This window comes from Homarus americanus, unplaced genomic scaffold, assembly GCF_018991925.1.
Source record: "Homarus americanus isolate GMGI-L3 unplaced genomic scaffold, GMGI_Hamer_2.0 scaffold4854, whole genome shotgun sequence".
Lineage (NCBI taxonomy): Eukaryota > Metazoa > Arthropoda > Malacostraca > Decapoda > Nephropidae > Homarus > Homarus americanus.
Window position 1 is genome coordinate 13512 of NW_024728299.1, and position 21489 is coordinate 35000.

Consider the following 21489-nt stretch of genomic DNA (forward strand, 5'->3'; position numbering starts at 1 on the left):
AGTGGATATCTTTCACGTATTTCTCAAGATATTATTTTCTTCCACGACAAATACGAATCACAAAAGATACAATACATGAGTTTCAACGCACTGAAACTACACCTAATTATTTTTCTCTGCACCTCAGTAGCTGCCTTGATATATTACAATAACAGGTAAGGTCGTGGGCATATTAATACACCTATATCACAGCACACAGGTAAACAAGGACGCAGAATGACCCCAAAATATAAAAAGCTACGTTGAAAAAATAATCGCAAGAACAAGTTTTTTTTTTCTTCTATTTTCAAGAAAACACTTTTACGTATCGCGTCTCATTCTGGAGCTCTGGTGGTTCTGAGGACTCGTGGTTCTACGGATTTAGTTCATTACTAGTGTTGTTATGGCCAATACTTGTATGTTGTGGAACCCCTGGACACTGCTGCCCGGGGAACACTTTCGTTGATGACAAGAACTTGGCACCGCTAAACTGCTCCACTCTGAAAAGAAAAAAATAGATACATTATTAATCCAATTCACTGAAGATACATATTTAACGAGTTTAATGTTTATAATAATTTAATGGAGGACTTTTCTAGTGATGGGTGATGCTACTGTAGCGGCCTGGCTGTGAGAGAGAGCAACAGAGGAACACAACTACTACAGCAGGAAGAATAAATGAATGAAGTAGTAGTAGTAGTAGTAGTAGTAGTAGTAGTAGATATCGACTATGAGGCTACAGTCACTGAATGCCGCATGGATCTGCGGCTCAACTAATTTAACACAGATAGGATAGTTTCTTATGTATTAGGATATTTAATATTAAGATAAATAAATGGTGGCGAAGGTGTGGCTATTGGGGGAGGCTGGAGGCCACGTAGTAGTAGTAGTAGTAGTAGTATAATGATGATGATGAAGATTGATATTATTATTATTATTATTATTATTATTATTATTATTATTATTATTATCATTATTATTATTATTATTATTCCTCCAGTTCCCCTTCTTCCCTCTCTCTTCCTCTCTCTCCCTCTTCCTCCTCCTAAACGGGACAATTGCCACCAGGGAAATATATAGTATTGATTAACACCACAAGTCAGTGTCACCTGCTCTAAATTTCCTCTCCCCTCCTTATTGCCTAGTTATTACCTCTCTCTATCTCTCTCTCTCTTATTTTATTACTGTTCTTGACCAACTCCTTCTTCTCTACTCGCTCTATCCTCACTTCTTCATTACCCTTCATTTTTAAGTTCTCTCTCTCACACAGTTCTCCATATTCCTCACCTTGTTCTTCCATTTTCCCTTCTTCTAATCCTCCTCATCCTCCTCCTCCCATTCCTTTCCATCTCTTCTTGATCCTCTACTTCCCATCCCTCTCTTCCTTCTCCTCCTCCTCCTTCTCCTTTCTCCTCCATTCTACCTTCCCTTCCTCCTTCTCCCATTTCCTTCTTCCCACCTTCCTCCCCCCTCCCTCCTCACCCCCTAGGTGGCGTCTGGGCTCATTTCATCCCTGCATCCTCCTCCCCCCCCCCTCCCCCTCCCCCCCTCCCACCTTCATCCTTATAGACCCCCCTCAAAAATACAACGACCTCTGTAAAGTATTGGCTTGTCTCTCTCTCTCTCTCTCTCTCTCTCTCTCTCTCTCTCTCTCTCTTTGTAATTCAGTCAAACTTTCTTGTACTTCTTCATCCTACCAAAGAACCAGACTGAGCATCCACCTCCTACACACACACACACACACACACACACACACACACACACACACACACACACACACACACACACACACACACACACACACACACACTCACACACACACACACACACACACACACACACACACACACACACACACACACACACACACACACACACACACACACACACACACACACACACACACACACACACACACACACACACACGTTCGGTAACCACAAGTTTGAAGATTTTTTTTAATGAATGACGTCATACATTATTCATCCATCAAACACAAGACCCGTAAATTATACCCAAAATATCAAACGTGCGGTTTTTTTTTTTTACCCAGGTGTGTGAGTTGATTGAGTTAAGAGCAGGTATAGCCAGGTAAATGACTTCATATTGTAGTTTCTTGTGCTGAGTTTTGTAAATATTATGATACAAGTTATTTAATACGTTTGAGTGGCTATATTAATCGTTGTGAAAAGATAAAGGTCTATTTTTTTTTACATATATATATTAATATCAATGTAAAGTATATTTTATTTTCAGGAAAAAGTATGTCATCTCTCCCTCTCTATACACACACACATACACACACATACTGTACATATACACACATACATACATACATACAAGACAATGACACACACAAACACTCACAAACACACACGTCATTCCCTCACTCATAATGTCTAGTATATTCAAACACACACACACACATACACACACACAAGCACACAAGCACACACATACATGACACATACATTACACACATGCATATTCATACCGAAGCTCACACTTGCATAACCTTACAATCTGACACATCTGCATCACTCAAGCTCTCTCTCTCTCTCTCTCTCTCTCTCTCTCTCTCTCTCTCTCTCTCTCTCTCTCTCTCTCTCTCTCTCTCTCTCTCTCTATCTCTCTCTCTTTCCTTCTCTTTGGCAGCGTGACGGGCAGCAGACACCTCAATGACGTCCCCTCCCTTCCCACCTGTCACTTCCCTTCCTTTACCCCTTCCACACACAAACGTTTCCAAGGTCGTTTTCATTTCCCACTGTCTTGTGGTCTTTCCCTCTTTTCCCTGTTCCATCACACTTAGATTCCCTTTCCTCCTTTCTCCTGTTCCATCAGAATATTATGGGTGTTCTTTATCTATTTTTTCTCTTCCTCTTTATTCTCTTCCATTTATTTTTCTTTATTTTCCTTTTCAATCAAAATATTAATTTCCTCTGCATTTTTTTCCTATCCCATGAGTGATTTCCTCTCTTATTTTTATTTGTTCCATCAACATAACAAGTTTCCTATCTATATTTTTTCTATTCCATCGTCAAAGTCTCCTTCCACTGTTTTGATTCTCCTTTTCCATCAACATTACACATTTTTCTCTCCCATATATCCCTGTTCCATCTATCTCTGTTTTCATTGTCTTTTTTTCCATCTTTCTTTCTTTTTCTTCTTTCTGTCTTTCTTTCTTTTTCTTCTTTGTCTTTCTTTTTCTTCTTTCTTTCTTTCTTTCTTTCTTCCTTTCATCCAGGTCGATTGAAACACAAACTTTCGCTTTCTTATTTTTAACCAGACAATATCGCGTCAATTCTCGTCTTTCAAGAAATATACTTCTTTTTTTTTACCGTATCTCAAGGTGAACTGACAGGAGTGTATAGCTGTGACAGAAGGAATGGATCCCGTCTATTCCTGCACGTGTCTGTCTGTCTGTCAGTCTGTCATTGTAGTCCTGTGTATGCCCTTCTATTTGTTTGTTTGTTTCTGTCAGCAAATTAACAAAACAATAGCGATTTCATATTCGTCCTGTCAACTTTTCATTAAGTTTATTGAAGAAAATATTACCTTTTTTTCATCTCTTTGTTTCACTCAAAAAAATGAAAGAAATAAAAGCTATCTCAATCACCACAGAAGGACGCATTACCATTTTACAATCTCTTTCTTTCACTAAAAAAAAGAAAAAAAAGAAATCATCATCCTTTTAAAATTCACCAAACAGCGCGTGTGATTTTTTTTGTCTCGTTCTTTCACTCTAAAAAAAAATAATTTAATCTTCTTATCTAATTCACCAAAGAAAAAGAAGAACACGTCAGTTTTTTTTCACTTACACACACACACACACATTATCTAAAGATGACATACGAATTCCCCCACTGTGGCCCATTTGACATTCAAGAGCCATAACTCAGCTTAGCCTCCCTCACCCTACCTCCCCTCACCCTAATTCCTCACCCTCTCCCTCACCCCTACCTTCCATCACCTACCTCCTCACCCTACTCTCCTCACCCGACCCTCCCTCACCCCTACCCTCCCCTCACCTACCCTCCCTCACCCCCTCACCCTCCTTCACCCCTACCTCCCTCACCCTTCCCTCCCTCACCCCTACTCTCCCTCACCCCACTCTCCTCTCCCCTACCTCCCTCACCAACTCTCCCTCCCTTCCTCCCTCACCTACCTCCCCTCACCCTCTCCCTCCCTTACCCTCCCTCACCCTACTCTCCCTCACCCCTACCCTCCCTCACCCCACCCTCCCCTCACCCCTACCCTCCCTCACCCTACCCTCCCTCACCCCTATCCTCCTCCCCCACCCCACTCTCCCCTCCACCCTACCCTCCTCACCCTACCCTCCCTCACCCTACCCCCCTCCTACCCTCTCCCTCCCCACCCTCTCTCACCCCCTCCCCTCACCCCTACCCCTCCCCTCACCCCTACTCCCCTCACCCTACTCTCCTCACCCCTACCTCCCTCCCCTACCCTCCCTCACCCAACTCTCTCCTCACCCCAACTCTCCCTCACCCTACCTCCCTCACCCTACTCTCCCTCACCCCTACCTTTACACCAGCAGCTGTTAAATATATATCGTGAAATTCTTCTTGGTTGAGGCTAATTTGGCGAACTTATGATTACAGAGAGACAAGTTTTAATGACAAACAGGAATGATTACACCACACACACACACACACACACACACACACACACACACACACACACACACACACACATACACACACACACACACACACACACACACACACACACACACCGGCCGAGATTTCTTATTCTTTTTTATCCTTCAAAATATTACAGAATTTTTTCACCTTTCAGGGTAAATCAGTTACAGACGAGACATAAATACAGACAACTTGATACAGACACTACAGACAGACACTGAATACAGACAGACAGACAGACAGACAGACGTAACGATTGCCAAAACTCCCAGAATATACAGAGACAAAATTCTCCCCCCCTAACATCCCACTTGAAATAATTGCACCTTTCCTTTTCACTTAACCAGAGTGATCAATCCTCCCCCTCTTCTACCCCCAGTACCCCTCTCTCTCTCTCTCTCTCTCTCTCTCTCTCTCTCTCTCTCTCTCTCTCTCTCTTCTCTCCAAATAATTGCTTCTGTCACGACTTCCAAATTATCGGCAATTTTTCTTCTCATTTCCTCCTTCCCTCCCTACCCCTATCCCATCCCCTATTACCTCCTTCTTCCTCTTTCTCTTCCTTCTTCTTCTACTCCTCTTCTTCTTCTTTCTCCTTCTCTAACTAGATAATGCCATGTACTACACATTGTGGTATAGTGAAGAAGTGTGTGTGGGAGGGCCACACACACACACACACACACACACACACACACACACACACACACACACACACACACACACACACACACACAAGCCTCCACCATTAGTATCTCACTTTATTTAACTTATACCCTGGTAAAAAATGACTCATACACCCAGCCTACCACCCTGAGGAACTCCCTGACGCAGACAATTAGCAATGAAGAAAACACTCAGTGACTATAACAGAGAACAACACTCATCTTGTCCCTCCTTGTATTAGTTTATTACTATGAAGTGAGTAGTATAAGGTGGTATAGGTGTATTAGTGGAGTCAACTTGATGGTATGGTGGTTGGCTGGGTGTAAAAATGTGTTTGTTGTGGTAGTGGCTTATTCATGTTTACTACCGTTTCTCTCTCTCTCTCTCTCTCTCTCTCTACACGAATCATAACTATCTTCCTCAGTTATACACATTTATACTTATCTACTATATAATAAATTTACCCATTAATAAACAGTATATTCATTTAGGGTTTTGTTTTTACTAGATTAGGAATTTATTTATTTTCCGTATTTTGTGGTTAATGGTACATGTTGCTAAATATAGGTCCAGTGGTAAGTGCTTTGCGCTCTCACTTGACGAGGACAAAACACGAGTGTATGCCACATAAAGTTTAAAACAGGAACACCGAAAATATACCAACATACGTACATACATATATACATACATACATACATACATACATGCATACATACATACATACATACATACATACATACATACATACATACGTACATACATGCATACATACATATACATACATACATACATACATACATACATACATACAATACATACATACATACATACATACATAGACAACAAACTAAATTGGAAACCACACGTCAGTGAAGTTGTCAAATCCTCAGTTTCCGTCTCCACCTCCTCCGCCGACTCAAGTCCCTCGGAGTTCCCGCACACGAGCTCCTCAGTGTATACACAACATTCATACTTCCCAAGCTCACCTATGCCTCCCCCACCTGGTCTTCCTCCCTAAATGCCACACAACGTAAACACCTAGAAAAAGTGCAAAAGAGGGCATGCAAGATTATTCTCTCCCCTTCCTACTCCACATATCAAGAAGCGCTCAACACACTGACCCTTTCGACTCTCACTGACCATCACCACGGCCTCATCTGCAAATTTGGTAAGAAGCTTCTACACCATCCCTGACACCGGCCCCTACTACCACCTGAGATCCCCTGTCCGAGAATTGCTGTTCGACACCACAACCGCATCCAGCCCATACGTGCACGAACTGATCGCTATAAGAACAGCCCAGTCCCAACCATTGTAAAAATTATCAATAACATGTACTAAATCAGTGTATTCACTCCCAGTAAACACTGCTCCCTACACTGTCACTATGTTGAAATGAACTGTAGTTTGAGCTGATCCCCATCTAAGTTATTATATGTCTTATTTGTGTCACTTGTATATTACTTTGTATATTATTTGTAATTCGTAACCCATTCTCAAATATGTAACTGTATATTTTTCAGCCTCTGGCTGCCAAGCTCTTTCAATAAACAGTTAATTATTATTATTATTATTATTACATACGTACATACATACATGCAACAACTTGAAAAATTAAAGATAACTTGAATCATCTAAAGAATCTCCACCCCAGCTTATTTTACTCAAAGATTAACCTAACCTAACCTAACCAAGCCAGACATTAGACCATGAAACAACAAAACAACGAAAATGTGTCTCGTGTATCACATCAGCTGAAGACTAAAAACAGCGAGGCGAGGCGGCGAGTGGCTGGGCGATCTGAGGAGCGACAGCCGCCCCTGAAAAAAGATGAATTTGACGGAATTCTTTTTAATGGAATCGCCGCCGGCAACCTGACAGCACAAGACAGGATCCAACCCTCTTAGATAATGGACTAAGATGTTATCACTCACACTGGGAATAGGTTTCCTCTCCATCTGTCTCTCATGATGATTTTTTTCTTGTTTTTTTAATCGACAGAGAAACTGGAATTTGGTCATTTGGGATGAACAAAAAATTTCGATGTTTTTACACGATATTTTTCTTAAACTTGAGATATAACAACTACCTTAACTTGACTAACTTAATTTATGACATTACGTTAAAATCATCTCAAAATGGACTTAGTTTTTCAAATATCCTTCTGATTTTTTCTTAACTAAAATATATACAAAAAAATTATTTATCTCACTAACTTAATTTAAAACACTACGCTAAACATCACCTCAAATATGGAGTTAAGATTCTCAATGGTTCCTACGTTACCCCCCCCCCCACCCCCACCCCCATTACTTGATGAATGAGAATGTTCTAACTGGCAAATTTATCTTAGGTCAACTACTAGAATGACCTCAACAGCGGCCCGTGATGTTCTTTTTCTAGTTTCACTGCCCCACACCCAAACACCCCATACCGTCCCCCCCCCCCCACCCTTCCATTGCCTCCCCCACACACACACACCCAAACACCCCCCAGCGCCGCCCCTGCCCCCACCCCAAACATAACGCCTAACACCTCACCCACACATACATACCTGCCTTACGCCCCCCTCACACTCAACTGTCTCTTCTCTCCCCTTCCTTCCTTCTCTCCTCCTCATTCCCTTCCTCCCTCTCTCCCTATTCCTAACTATCCCACCCCCCACACACATCACCCTAATCCTCCTCCACCTAACCCTCCCTCTCTGCCACTAACCTTCCCTGACCCCACCCCCACAAACAACCCTCCTTCCCCCCCACATATTCCCACTCCACACACCCCAACACAACCACTCAACCAGACAGAGTTCTAAAAAAAAAAAGTTTCGACGCGATTTATAAATAAACCCGGTAGCAGGGCCAGGAATATTTTTAAAACATTCATTCCCACCCAGTTATGAGCCTCGACTCTCTATTTCCGGGTGTATGAGTTTTGTTATTTTACTCCCCTGAGATATACAGAGAGAGAGATGTGATATATGGATCCATGTTAATTTACATATGATTATTTCAGGAAGTGAGTAAGTGACATAAATAATAATACTAACAACAATAACAACAAAATTAATATTAATAACAATAATAACAAAAATAACAGAAATAATGATATCAGTAATAATATCAACAAGTAGTGGTACTGTTAACAAGGTACACCGGCCCCCTATGCCTTGTTATGAACAGAATATAAATCAAAACCTTTAAAGAATATAATAATAATAATAACAATAAGAAGAATAACAAGAACAAGAACACGAACAAGAAGAACAAGAACAAGAAAAACAAGTCCAAGAAGAACACGAACAAGAAAAGAAGAAGAACAGGAAGAACAAGAACAAGAAAGAAGAACAAGAAGAACAAGAAGAAATAGCACTTAGTCATTGGTGTTTGCAAATTTCAGCCTCCTAGCTTGTACTATACACCTTATCGACCGGACAAGCAAGGACCGATGACTGCCTCTCTCACCTCTTCCGGGCTTCATGCGGTAAGAGGAGACGGAATAGGGAAATAGAAGTGAGGGGAGGGAAGGGAAGGGAGAGGAATGGTAATGTGGGAGAGGGATGGGATAGGGGTTGGAAGGGGAAGCATTAGGAGGGGAGGGACAGGGAGAGGGAAGGGGAGAAAAGTGGAAGGGCATGTAGGGAGGGGGTGAAGGTGTGTAGAAGAGAAGGAAGATAGAGAGGGGAAAGAGAGGAAGAGAAAGAAAGAGAGAGAAGAGAAGAGAAGAGAAGAGAGGAGAAGAGAAGTAAAAGAGTTATTAAAGTCAGGGAAAACCACAACAAAATATAAAATATGGAGTTGTGTTTCTGTCCAGTTTGTACACTTTTTGGTCATCTCTCTCTCTCTCTCTCTCTCTCTCTCTCTCTCTCTCTCTCTCTCTCTCTCTCTCGTGTGGGGGTGTCTGTCAGTGTGGGGGTGAGGGGAGATGGCCAGTTGAATCCTTCACTTGTGATGAAATATTTGTAATAAATACTACAGTAGCCCGTGTAGTAATATAACCATTACTCGGTTAGTTTATCAATACATCCTACATGACCACTACTGTTAGTTTATGAATACATCCTACATGACCCCAAGCAACACCTTATCCTCAGTATAAACATGGTATCCTTCCTCGACCCCTGCAGTCACCTCCCACACCCACAACCATGAAGGAACCTCATCTCTCAGAGTCTCCGTGTGAATGTAATGTAATGTAATATACAGAAGCATCAGGGCAGAATAATACCGAGGAGTCCCCAGTGTGTGTGCTGAGCTGGGAGTATCGAAAAGTCACCTCAACAATTTCATCTTCCTTGACGCAATTCCTTTTCGGGAAATTGACAATCTTTACAGAGTTCGTTTCCTGTTTGGGGAGACCCCTCGTCGTGCCCTCTGATTCAGCTGTTGTGTGTCGTAACTGCATAACACGACGGCATATTGTTCCCCACCTCCTTCCCCCACCCCCCTCCTTCCCCCACTCAACCCCTCCTTCTGTATCGTCTCCTCCACGCTCTGTATTGCCTTCGGGTTGAGTTTCTTTAGATTGAAAATAGGTTTATCACTGAGGGGCGAGCGTTGTTGGGCTATTTTACGCTGCCAGGGATCAGCCTCTTGTGCCGGAACGACATGAGAAGCCAAGAACCAATTCCCTGATTCACGAAAATTCTTACGTTTGAATATTTTTTTTTTCCTTTTTTTTTAACCCCGGTATTACAGAACACATCCATTTTCAACCCCGATATTACAGAACACATCCATCTTTAACCCCGATATTACAGAACAAATCCATTTTTAACCCCGATATTACAGAACACATCCAGTCACAAGAGTCTCGGTGTAATTATGTCGCCATCTTCGTGTCTGGTGTTTGTGTCTTAGTTTAAAGGGAACCAGATTGTAGACGCGTTTCTCTGACCTCCTGATAGACAAAAGACTCTAACACCGGAGCCTCTGAGATGGACGGACGCACAGGTGAACGGACGCACAGGTGGACGGACGCACAGGTGAACGGACGCACAGGTGGACGGACGCACAGGTGGACGGACGCACAGGTGAGCAGAATCAATAAATCTTCAACTCACATAATAGGAAAATAGATAACTAGCAAAAATAAATAAATAGCAAAATAAATAAATAAATAAAATAAAGTAAACCACAACCTTCAAATAACTCATATAAAAAAAACCCCGTCTGGTGACAAGACAAAAACAAAAAACCCACAATAAAACTGTGCCTTTAAGGAGTTTGTCGGGGATTTGTCGGTCACTGTCGATTATGGTGTCGAGTGTCGGGCCAGATGTCGACTGTAACTGTACTTGTTGTATTTTACTTTGTACTGTATTTTCATTTTATTTTTCACTCGACCCTGTATTCTACTGTACTGTACTTGTTGGATACAGTATATTTTTTTTCTTCCTTCATTTAATTGTATTTGTACCTGTATATTACCTGTATATTACCTGTATTTGTACTTAATTAATCCCCTGTCTTTAAGCTGCTGTTATTGTTACTTTAATATGTATTGGGGAGTAAGGCATTATCTTCATTTTCTCTCTCTCTCTCTCTCTCTCTCTCTCTCTCTCTCTCTCTCTCTCTCTCTCTCTCTCTCTCTCTCTCTCTCTCTCTCTTTCTTTTCTTTCTCTCTCTCTCTCTCTCTCTCTCTCTCTCTCTCTCTCTCTCTCTCTCTCTCTCTCTCTCTCTCTCTCTCTCTCTCTCTCTCTCTCTCTCTCTCTCTCTCACACACACACATTTGCATAAGACTCAAACTTCATATCATAAGACTAAGAGACATTTACTGAGAGATCTTTCCTTCATCATCTCTAAATACCTGAGAGAAATTAATCAACATATCTCATTATCTCTATGGAACTAAGAGACATAACCAAGAGACTTTTGCCATAAACAACATACATACATACATACATACATACATACATACATACATGCATACATACATACATACATACATACATACATACATACATAGAAAGGCAGACATACGTACACAGCCAGGGAGATTTATTCACGTAAAAAAAAACACAAAGACAAATGGCTGGTATATTCAGTCATAGATAAACACACACACACACACACACACACACACACACACAAAGTTAACAATCACAAACAAGACAGAGACACAGACACAGAAAGAATGATTAAAAAGAAAAACAGTAATAATAAAAAAACACAACAGACACAATCGAAAAAAACCCAAAAATGTCACAAAATACCGAATATAAACAAAAAAAAACCCCACAGAAAAAACACATCTAAAAATACAGTGAAAATACAGTAATGGGCTACAAAAATACAGACGAAAAACATTGAAATATAACAGCAATACAGACATACAGACATACAGACATACAGACATACAGACATACAGACATTCATTACAGCCATATAAAAGACGTAAGGGAAATATACAAGAAGAGAGAGAGAGAGAGAGAGAGAGAGAGAGAGGAAAAACATGTAAGAATGAGTAACGGTTTAAAAGGAAAGAGAGAAAACAGGTGATAAAAAGAGAAAGACAGAGAGACAGAGATAGAGAAAGAAAGGACAAATAAAGAGAAGAGAAGTAGAGGCAGACAAAGAAGATAAAGAGAGAGAGAAAGATACGAATAGAAAAACAAAAGAGAAATAAAGAAGAGAAAGAGAGAGAAAGAGATGAGAAACATAAAGAGAAGATAAAAGAGATAGACAATAAAGAAAAAGAGAAATAAAGAAGAGAAAGAGAGAGAAAGAGATGAGAAACATAAAGAGAAGATAAAAGAGATAGACAATAAAGATAAAGAGAAAGAAAGAGACGGAAAGAGAAAAGAAGAAAAAAAAGAAAAAGACAAAAGAAGATAATGATAAAGAGAAAGAAACACAGAAAGAGAAAAGAAACAAAAAATAACAGAAAGAGAGATAAGAAGAGCTAAAATAAATGAGGTATAGACGAGAAGAGATAAGTCCAACTGTAGTACTATTAGGTCTATTTTTAGCTCTCTGCAGTAGACCTTAAAGTAGAGAGGGCGGACCAGCAGTGTTGTGGCGGCCGGTCGATCGTCCTGCTAGGCTCCCCCGCCCTCCACCCACCCCTCCTTCGGCTCTAGACTGGGCCTTCCTTCCCTCCCTCCTTCCCTCCCTCTAGCCCCCCACCCCTCCTTCCTTCTAGACTAAGACCTAACTCCCTCTAGATTAGGCCCTCCTTCCTTTCTTCTGCTCTTGACTGGGCCTTCCTTCCTCCCTCCCTCCCTCCATGATAGGCCTTTCCTTCCCTTCCCTTAGGTTCTGGCATCCTTCCCAATAGGCCAGACCCTCCTCCTCCCTCCCTCCCCACTCCTCCATCCGTCCACTCCACACACTCCTTCCCACTCACCCTCCCACTCTCCCTCCACCCAGCACCATCCACTCTACACCTCCTCGACACGCCACACGTGTTCCAGTCTCAAGTTAACTCACACTAACAGTCACTTGGAGGTCCACTTATCCGCCGCTACAGTCGCCGGAGGTCCACTTATCCGCCGCTACAGTCACTTGGAGGTCCACTTATCCGCCGCTACAGTCACTTGGAGGTCCACTTATCCGCCGCTACAGTCGCCCGGAGGTCCACTTATCCGCCGCTACAGTCACTTGGAGGGTCCACTTATCCGCCGCTACAGTCACTTGGAGGTCCACTACAGTATCCACTTATCCGCCGCTACAGTCACTTGGAGGTCCACTTATCCGCCGCTACAGTCACTTGGAGGTCCACTTATCCGCCGCTACAGTCACTTGGAGGTCCACTTATCCGCCGCTACAGTCACTTGGAGGTCCACTTATCCGCCTCTACAGTCACTTTTAGTTAACTTTTCCCTTATGATAGATTTAGGTTAGGTTTGGTTAGGTTAGGTTAGGTTAACTTTAGGTGTAGTTAATACCCCCCTTAGTTTACTGTCTAGTTAACCTGTTCAGTTGATAAGTAAAATTATTGTTAGTTACGTTAAGGTGCAGTTAACACCTGTAAGTTAATCTAGAGCCCCTTTAACCTCAGTTAGTTATAACAGAGCTGAGTCAACACCTTTCGTAACTAATTCAGGTGTAGTTTAACTTTAAAAAAATTAACATCACTTTGAGTTAACTTTCTAATAAAGTTAACTTACGTTATAATTAACTTGGATATAGTGATCCGAGCGTCCAGTTAATCGGCAATATTTACTTTGAAGTATATTTAACAACAAACTTCTGAGCTCTAGTTAACTTTTACTAAGCTTGAGGGATTATGTAACTTATTTATGTTTGTTAACTTCCTGGTTTAGTTAACTTATTTTAATAATTATTTTAGGCAATCACACCCCGGTAGTTAATCTTTTGCGTTCGGATAACCTTTTGTGTTCGGATAACCTTTTGTGTTCGGATAACCTTTTGTGTTCGGATAACCTTTTGTGTTCGGATAAACCTTTGTGTTCAGATAATCCTTTGTGTTCGGATGACCCTTTTGTGTTCGGATAAACCTTTCGTGCTCGGATAATCCTTTGTATTCGGATAACCCTTTTGTGTTCAGATAATCCTTTGTATTCGAATGACCCTTTCGTGTTCGGATAACCCTCTTGTGTTCAGATAATCCTTTGTATTCGAATGACCCTTTTGTGTTCGGACAATCCTTTGTGTTCGGATAATCCTTTGTGTTCGGATAATCCTTTGTATTCGAATGACCCTTTCGTGTTCGGATAACCCTCTTGTGTTCGGATAATCCTTTGTGTTCGGATAACCCCTCCCACACTTCCTCTCACCAGATTATTTCCTTACACCAGTTAACAGATATTGAAAGCCAATCCACACTCGGCAGTTAACCTCTAACGACACTAATTGGCCAATAACTCCGTCGATGGTCCAGTCGGCTTGTGTTAGGGGTGATGCACAGTTAGCTTAATCAACTCGCTCGCTCGCCAGCTAGTAGGAGGGCTCAGCTCGCTCGCCAGCTAGTAGGAGGGCTCAGCTCGCTCGCCAGCTAGTAGGAGGGCTCAGCTCGCTCGCCAGCTAGTAGGGTGGGAGGGAAGGAAGGAGGAAGGGAGGGAGGGAGGAAGGGAGGGAGGGAGGGAGGGATGATGTGGGAGACAGTCATAATGGGAAAAAAGAGTTACAGTGAGAGGTGGAAGAGGAAGGAGAGAGGGAAGGAAGGAAGGAAGGAGGGAGAGACTAAACATGACCCTTCCTTCGTTCCTTCCCTCCTTCTCACGTAGAACCAAGGGACCTATTGAGAAAATTACAAATGTGGCGCTCTTATATAATGTAAATTTAGGGGGTGGAGTGGTGGGCGGGTGGGGTGGGTGGGTGGGTGGGTAGGTGGGTGGGTGGGTGGGTGGTGGGTGGGTGGGTGCGTGGGGTGGTCGGAACCCTTATACTCATATCTCTTCTCATATCTTGTCTATGAAGCATTTTGTTCTATAGTAAATTCATTCAACTACAGAGGTGATGATGATGATAATGATGATAATGATGATGATGATAATGATGATAATGATGATGATGATAATAATGATGATGACACTTTAATCTACGACTATATATAATAACATGTCATTATAGATTTCTTTTTGTATAGAGATATAAAAAAAAATATAATATAGTTTGTATCGTTTATAAAAGTTTGTCACAAAGAACCAGACACAAAGTACAAGACTACAAACTTTGGGAGAGAGAGAGAGAGAGAGAGAGAGAGAGAGAGAGAGAGAGAGAGAGAGAGAGAGAGAGAGAGAGAGACTGTTGTGGAGGATAACTTGGAAACCTTTTGTTTTTGTTCACGTGTGTGTGTGTGTGCGTGTGTGTGTGTGTGTGTGTGTGTGTGTGTATGTCAGGGTCAAGGTCATAAAATAAAAGTTCCTTCCTCACTACCGAAGAGAGAAAATGTTGTGACGTCATATAGGTGAGGTAAGTGAAACACGGGTTGATGTGTCCGTAGACTTTACCACCAGACGCAACTAGATAATAACACTACGTACATACAATACATACATACATATATACATACATCTAAACATACATACATACATACATACATACATACATAAATACATACATACCTAACTTCACCATACGTGTAAACTTCATTATACACAAAGCTAATACTTGAACATCATCAGAAGTTCACCATATAGCTGCATCATAATCAAGGCTAAGAGCTCTAAATGTTGCCAGGGATTACAACCACTACAAACTATGGCATCTTTCCGGAAGTGACGTGTGTGGAATATAACCCCTGACCTGGAATGGGGTTTTAGACAGGTATGGAACAAGATCAATAGGCTATAGTTGGTATTTTAATATCGCCACAAGTTTCATCCCTATTGGAACTTTATTGAAATTATCGAAGCTTAATACCACCGGAAACTTTAAGAAGGAGAAGAGAATTTGAGAAGTGTGTGTGTGTGTGTGTGTGTGTGTGTGTGTGTGTGTGTGTCAGGTGAGACGACAACGTGGTGTAAGGTGTGGCAATTAGCTACCAGATGACGGGGCCGCCCTTCTCTCTCTCACCCCTCCCCCCCCCTCCTCCTCCTCCTCACCTTGCAGAGAAAGTTAATTAACCTCGCTGCAGGAACGCCAAAGGAGTTAGATCAAAGGCATTGGTTGTAAAGAGGACTTGCTTGCCTTACTTCCCACTTCTTCTTCTTACTGCGAGACATAATTGAGAGATAATGAAATTCCATAACTAATACGTCAATCTCGTTACTGACCCTGATATAGAAATACATTATCTCTCATCAGGTGTTTAATGAGATCGTGAGTGTACTATACCTGTTGTCGTTGATACAGATAACAAATGGGTTAACTAACTAGGTAAGATATATTATTATTTTTTATTTAACAATGAAAGAAAAAAGTTAAACCCAAGTCTTAATTATATACCAAAAATAGGAATGGATCATCACATTTGGGAAAGATTTCAAAAACAAAAACATCAAAACAAAAAAGTCAGATTTTACTTTCTATAAACTTTTCTTTTTTCTCTTTCGCCAAAATGTGAGGATAATATTTGGTCTAATAAAGAAGAAAACTTTAAAAATAATTCTAAATAAACTTTTAATTAAAAAAAATAAACTGAGACGTGGATGTTTTTAGTAGTTTGGAAAATATTGTAGAAAAAATAGAGTTAAGAATAGATTGATTGACTGACTTGCCAGAAATGTTCAAGTTTATTTCTTATCTCTGTGAGTTATATTTGTGTATAATGGAGACTTAATGGAGACTGTCGGATACTTAATGGAGACTTAATGGAGACTTAATAATGGAGACTTAATGGAGACTTAATGGAAACTTAATGGAGACTGTCAGATACTTAATGGAAACTTAATAATGAAGACTTAATGGAGACCTAATAATGGAGACTTAATGGAGACCTAATAATGGAGAAAAATGGAGACTTAATAATGGAGACTTAATGGAGCTCCACCCATGACTGGTGATGATTGGTAATGATCTGCAAACGGATCTTAACACTTGGAGCAAAGTTAAGAAGAAAAGTGTGAAATGAAGTCTCTCTCTCTCTCTCTCTCTCTCTCTCTCTCTCTCTCTCTCTCTGCCGGCGTGAACCAATAACCCTTAGTACAGCAGGCGAGTAATGTATCTACTTGACCACTGCACCTCTTAACTAGATCCTATGTATGAGAGCTCAGGATTAGGCTAATTGTTGGGTGTAAGGTAGTAGTAGTAGTAGTAGTAGTAGTAGTAGTAGTAGTAGTAGTAGTAGTAGTAGTAGTAGTAGTATTAGTATTGTTATTATTCACACAAATCACCACCCTCAGTATTCTAGTATAAATCACCATCGTTATTACTACCGCACTGTAATTAGGCAACTACCACAATCACCACCACTACCACCACTACCACAATCACCGCCGCAGCACACACACCCCATCATTCCATAACTCAAAAAACGTTGCCTCCAAAACAAACGTTGTCGACCGAACACGTTTATAATGGCAATAAAGGTAATGAAGTTGAAGACATGACGAGGTGAACGATGGTGGCGAGGCGAACGGTGGTGGCGAGGCGAACGGTGGTGGCGAGGTGAACGATGATGACGAGGCAAACGATAGTAGCGAATTGAACGATGGTAGCGAGGCGAACGATGGTAGCGAGGCGAACGATGGTGGCGAGGCGAACGATGGTAGCGAGGCGAACGATGATGGCGAGGTGAACGATGATGGCGAGGCAAACGATAGTAGCGAGTTGAACGATGGTAGCGAGGCGAACGATGATGGCGAGGCGAACGATGATGGCGAGGCAATGATGTCCTACGTAAACAGGCGATTTATTGGTCGTGAGGTGTTACTCATTTAAATATAGGCGAGTTCACAGCAAAGGAGACAGACAGACAGACAGACAGACAGAGATACACCCCAAAACGATTTCCAAAATTGATCGTATTTCTATTTTCCACTTGTTTTATTTTTTACCCACACTATCATCTATGTCGTGAAGAAGAAACATAAAATGAATCGTTCAGGACTATACATAACCCGTTTCCCATTTATCGTAAGCTATTTCTAAACTTCCTGGCAACGTGTGTGTGTGTGTGTGTGTGTGTGTGTGTGTGTGTGTGTGTGTGTGTGTGTGTGTGTGGGCCAGGTTGCCTTTTGCCAGTAGGTGGGTTTGTGAGATTATCCTTCAACCACCGGCGTTCCGTTCCCCAAGTTGGTGTTATCTCTCTCCACCTACACACACACACACACACATACACACATACATACACACACAATATCCTCTCTCCCGGGTTTTGACTGAGGTATCGGCTCGTCCCTTCCTCCTACTTCTTCCTCCACCCATTCCTCACTTCCCTCTCTATCTGTCATTGTTGCTCTCTCTCTCTCTCTCACACGCACTGATGCTCTGTTTGTTTTGATTCTCTGCCATATCTCAACTTCTTGGTAAATAACTCCAAAAATAGCTCTATGATACCAGGAGAAAGAAGAGGAATGAAGGACGGAAGGAAGGAAAGAAGGATAAGGAAGGAAAGAAGGAAGGAAGGATAAGGAAAGAAGGAAGGAAGGAAGGAAAAGGCAGACCCGGTTCATCTTGTTTGGGATTGCCCCCATATCACAAATTATCAATAGCGATCGCGGGGTAAAGCCTTGGAAAATTGGATATCGATTGGTTAGTTTGGTTGGTTGGTTGGCAAGTATAAACACGAGCCTCCGCATCAGCCTTAAGGATCCCACAACGACCAAAAAACAACAACAAATATTCAAGAAATTCCTTAAAAAAACATACATTATATAACCAAACCTAACCTGACCTAACTTAACCTAACCTAACTTAACCTAACCTAACTTAACCTAACATAACGTAACCTAACCTAACTTAACCTAACTTAACCTAACCTAACCTAACGTAACCTAACCTAACGTAACCTAACTTAACCTAACCTAACTTAACCTAACCTAACTTAACCTAACCTAACTTAACCTAACATAACGCAACCTAACCTAACTTAACCTAACCTAACTTATATGGATTAAAAATAAAATAAAAATATTGTGGAGTAGATTGGATTGGCGACGATGGTGGGGGGGAGGGGAGGGAGGGGGGGGAGGGGGGGGGAGGGGGAAGAGGGGGAGGGGAGGGGGTTATATCTGGTATGCTAGACACAGGTTCGTATATATGTGTGTGTATGTGTGTGTGTGTGTGTGTGTGGGTAGAATTGGTTGTGTATAAACAGATGGTGGTTATAGTAATGTAATTAAAGTTTGTGTCTGTTTGTCTGTCAGTTTATTTTTATGGTAATTAATGTTGATATATTTGAAGTTTATGTGTGTTAGTGTTTGTATATCTGTGTTAGCTATGTTTCTATAGCCACTACTACTACTACTACTACTACTACTACTACTACTACTACTACTACTTTTTTTTTTTTAATGAACGTGGCCTCCAGCCTCCCCCAATAGCCACACCTTCGCCACCATTTATTTACCTTAATATTAAATATCTAATACATAAGAAGCTATCCTATCTGTGTTAAATTAGTTGAGCCGCAGATCTACGCGGCATTCAGTGACTGTTGCCTCATAGTCAATATCTGCAGCAGTTGTCGGAGTTGGGGCAGAAGCTCTCGTTCCCCTGAGGCAAAGCAAAGCCGACCGAAGGAGAGAGAAAGACAGTCGACATCTCATCCAGGCTGTAACATAACTTCTGGGCTGCTGCTTCTGTTCGGAGATCAACTCCGCGAGTCTGGCGTAGAAACATCTTGCACTTGGGCCCATCCCACCAGAGGTTGTGAACACTAGAGGAGTGAAGCTGCCTTGATCAACGTTTTGAATTCTCTCCCCATATGCCCTTCTCTTGTCGTTCTCGTTCCTCCTATGTGCAGCATCGAGAGCTAGGTTACTGTGACATGCGGCCATGGGATCAAAAATCCTGATGTCGAAGAAAGTTTGCTGTACCCGCGTCCAGAATCCTCGAGCACTGACGTCCACACGGGCTTCGTTAGATGTGTTTGAAGTCCTTGTGTTGGAAGATCTCACCATCCAATGGAAGGAGGGTCGGTTCTACCATGACGTCCCAGCAGATTTACTTAAACATATTTGCTGTGAGATCCCTTACCTCGTCATGCCTCATGCATATGAAGCCCCCCTTCTTGCACATCATGGCGTGATCGCCATCATAGGAAGAGCCACACACGCATTGGGAGGGCAAACCTTCTACTGGCCGACCGTACCTTAGAGCAATGGCATCTGTAAATTCTTGTTTATTAAGACTGAAACCATTTGCCCTTATCGGTAACGTAGTTAACCAGTTCGAGGCGCCCACCTCCTGTGCTACAGCTACTTTTTTTTTCAAATTTTCTGGAACCTGCAGCAATAGTTGCTGCAACTTATCATTTTGGCCGTGCTGTCGATCTGTCGTAATGGACCTACGAATCTTATTTACTTCGCTGGTATCCACTTCCCCTGTTGCATTCTGGGCTATTATGTGGTCCGTGAGTGCTGCCGTGAGCTTAAGTGAATTTTGATGTTCGGTGGCTGCAATCTCCTCTGGATTGGTTAGTCCCATCCCTCCCAGTTTTGGTGGAAGTGCAAGAAGTGCTCTTTCTGCTGGGGTTAAGTGAGTGTGTTTCACTAATTTGGGAATGAACTTGACACTGATAGCGTCTTCCAGAGGGTGGAGGAGGGGTCCGATATCAGGGATAGTACGCATCAGTACGCATCAGGTAGTTCCAACGATGCTTGACTCCATGGGTGAATGCAGCAAAAGCCGCATGTGGCTCTGTGTTAGCAATCTCAGACAGAGCTTGGATTTCACTAACCCACTCATTCACCTTTCCCGCTACGTACTCGGTCTTGAAGTCCGCAGTGCCAATTACTGCGCCTAGATGTCTTTGGCCGTCCTTAGTTATTTTGACCTCACTTCCGCCAAAATCCTCCAATGCCCGTTCATAATGTTCTGGCTTCACGATGAGGAAGGACTTACTGGCGTTTGGGTGATACCCTATTTGTGGACCTCGTGATGTTACCAAGTCCCACCACTTTTTGGTGCCCTCCACTTTTCCTGCTCCTGTAAGGTCGTCAGCGAACGCCACTTGCTTGACCTCAGTTGTTTCAAATTTTATTTCTTGTTGGAGCACTGATAGGCCTATTGCATACATTGCCATTGCAACAGGGTCCCCTGCGTTGTTCCCTCGGTTGACTGTAAGATGGTATCACCTCTTCGGGCCTTGTTGTTTACTATATAAAGGTCTGATGGATTCCTATAGGAGTTTTCAACGTACATTGCAAAGCTTGGACACTTGATCTTGATGTTGTGCAGTGCGGCCTTGCGGTTACTACTACTACTACTAATATAAATAAATCGACTATTACCACAATTACTACCACTACTTCCACCCCCTAACCAAAAGACGTCACCACCACACCAACTACCACCAGACCAACAACCACCACCACACCAACCCCCACCACCAAACTCCCAGCCACCACACTACCACCCCAACTACCACCACCACCACCAAAAACCACCACACCACCACCCCAACTACCACCACCACCACCAAAAACCACCACACCAAAATAGCAGAAAAGGACTCAACCACACTAGGACTCAGCAACACTGTACTCGTCTTAGTACAACCTGAAGACCATACTCACAAAGTTTCCCCGTCAGCCTGGTTATTTCCCCTAGCCTACCATTTGGGAGTGTCAGCACGGTGTAGAGGGGTAATGTTGTCGTCCTTTTTGCCGTCAGCCACAGGC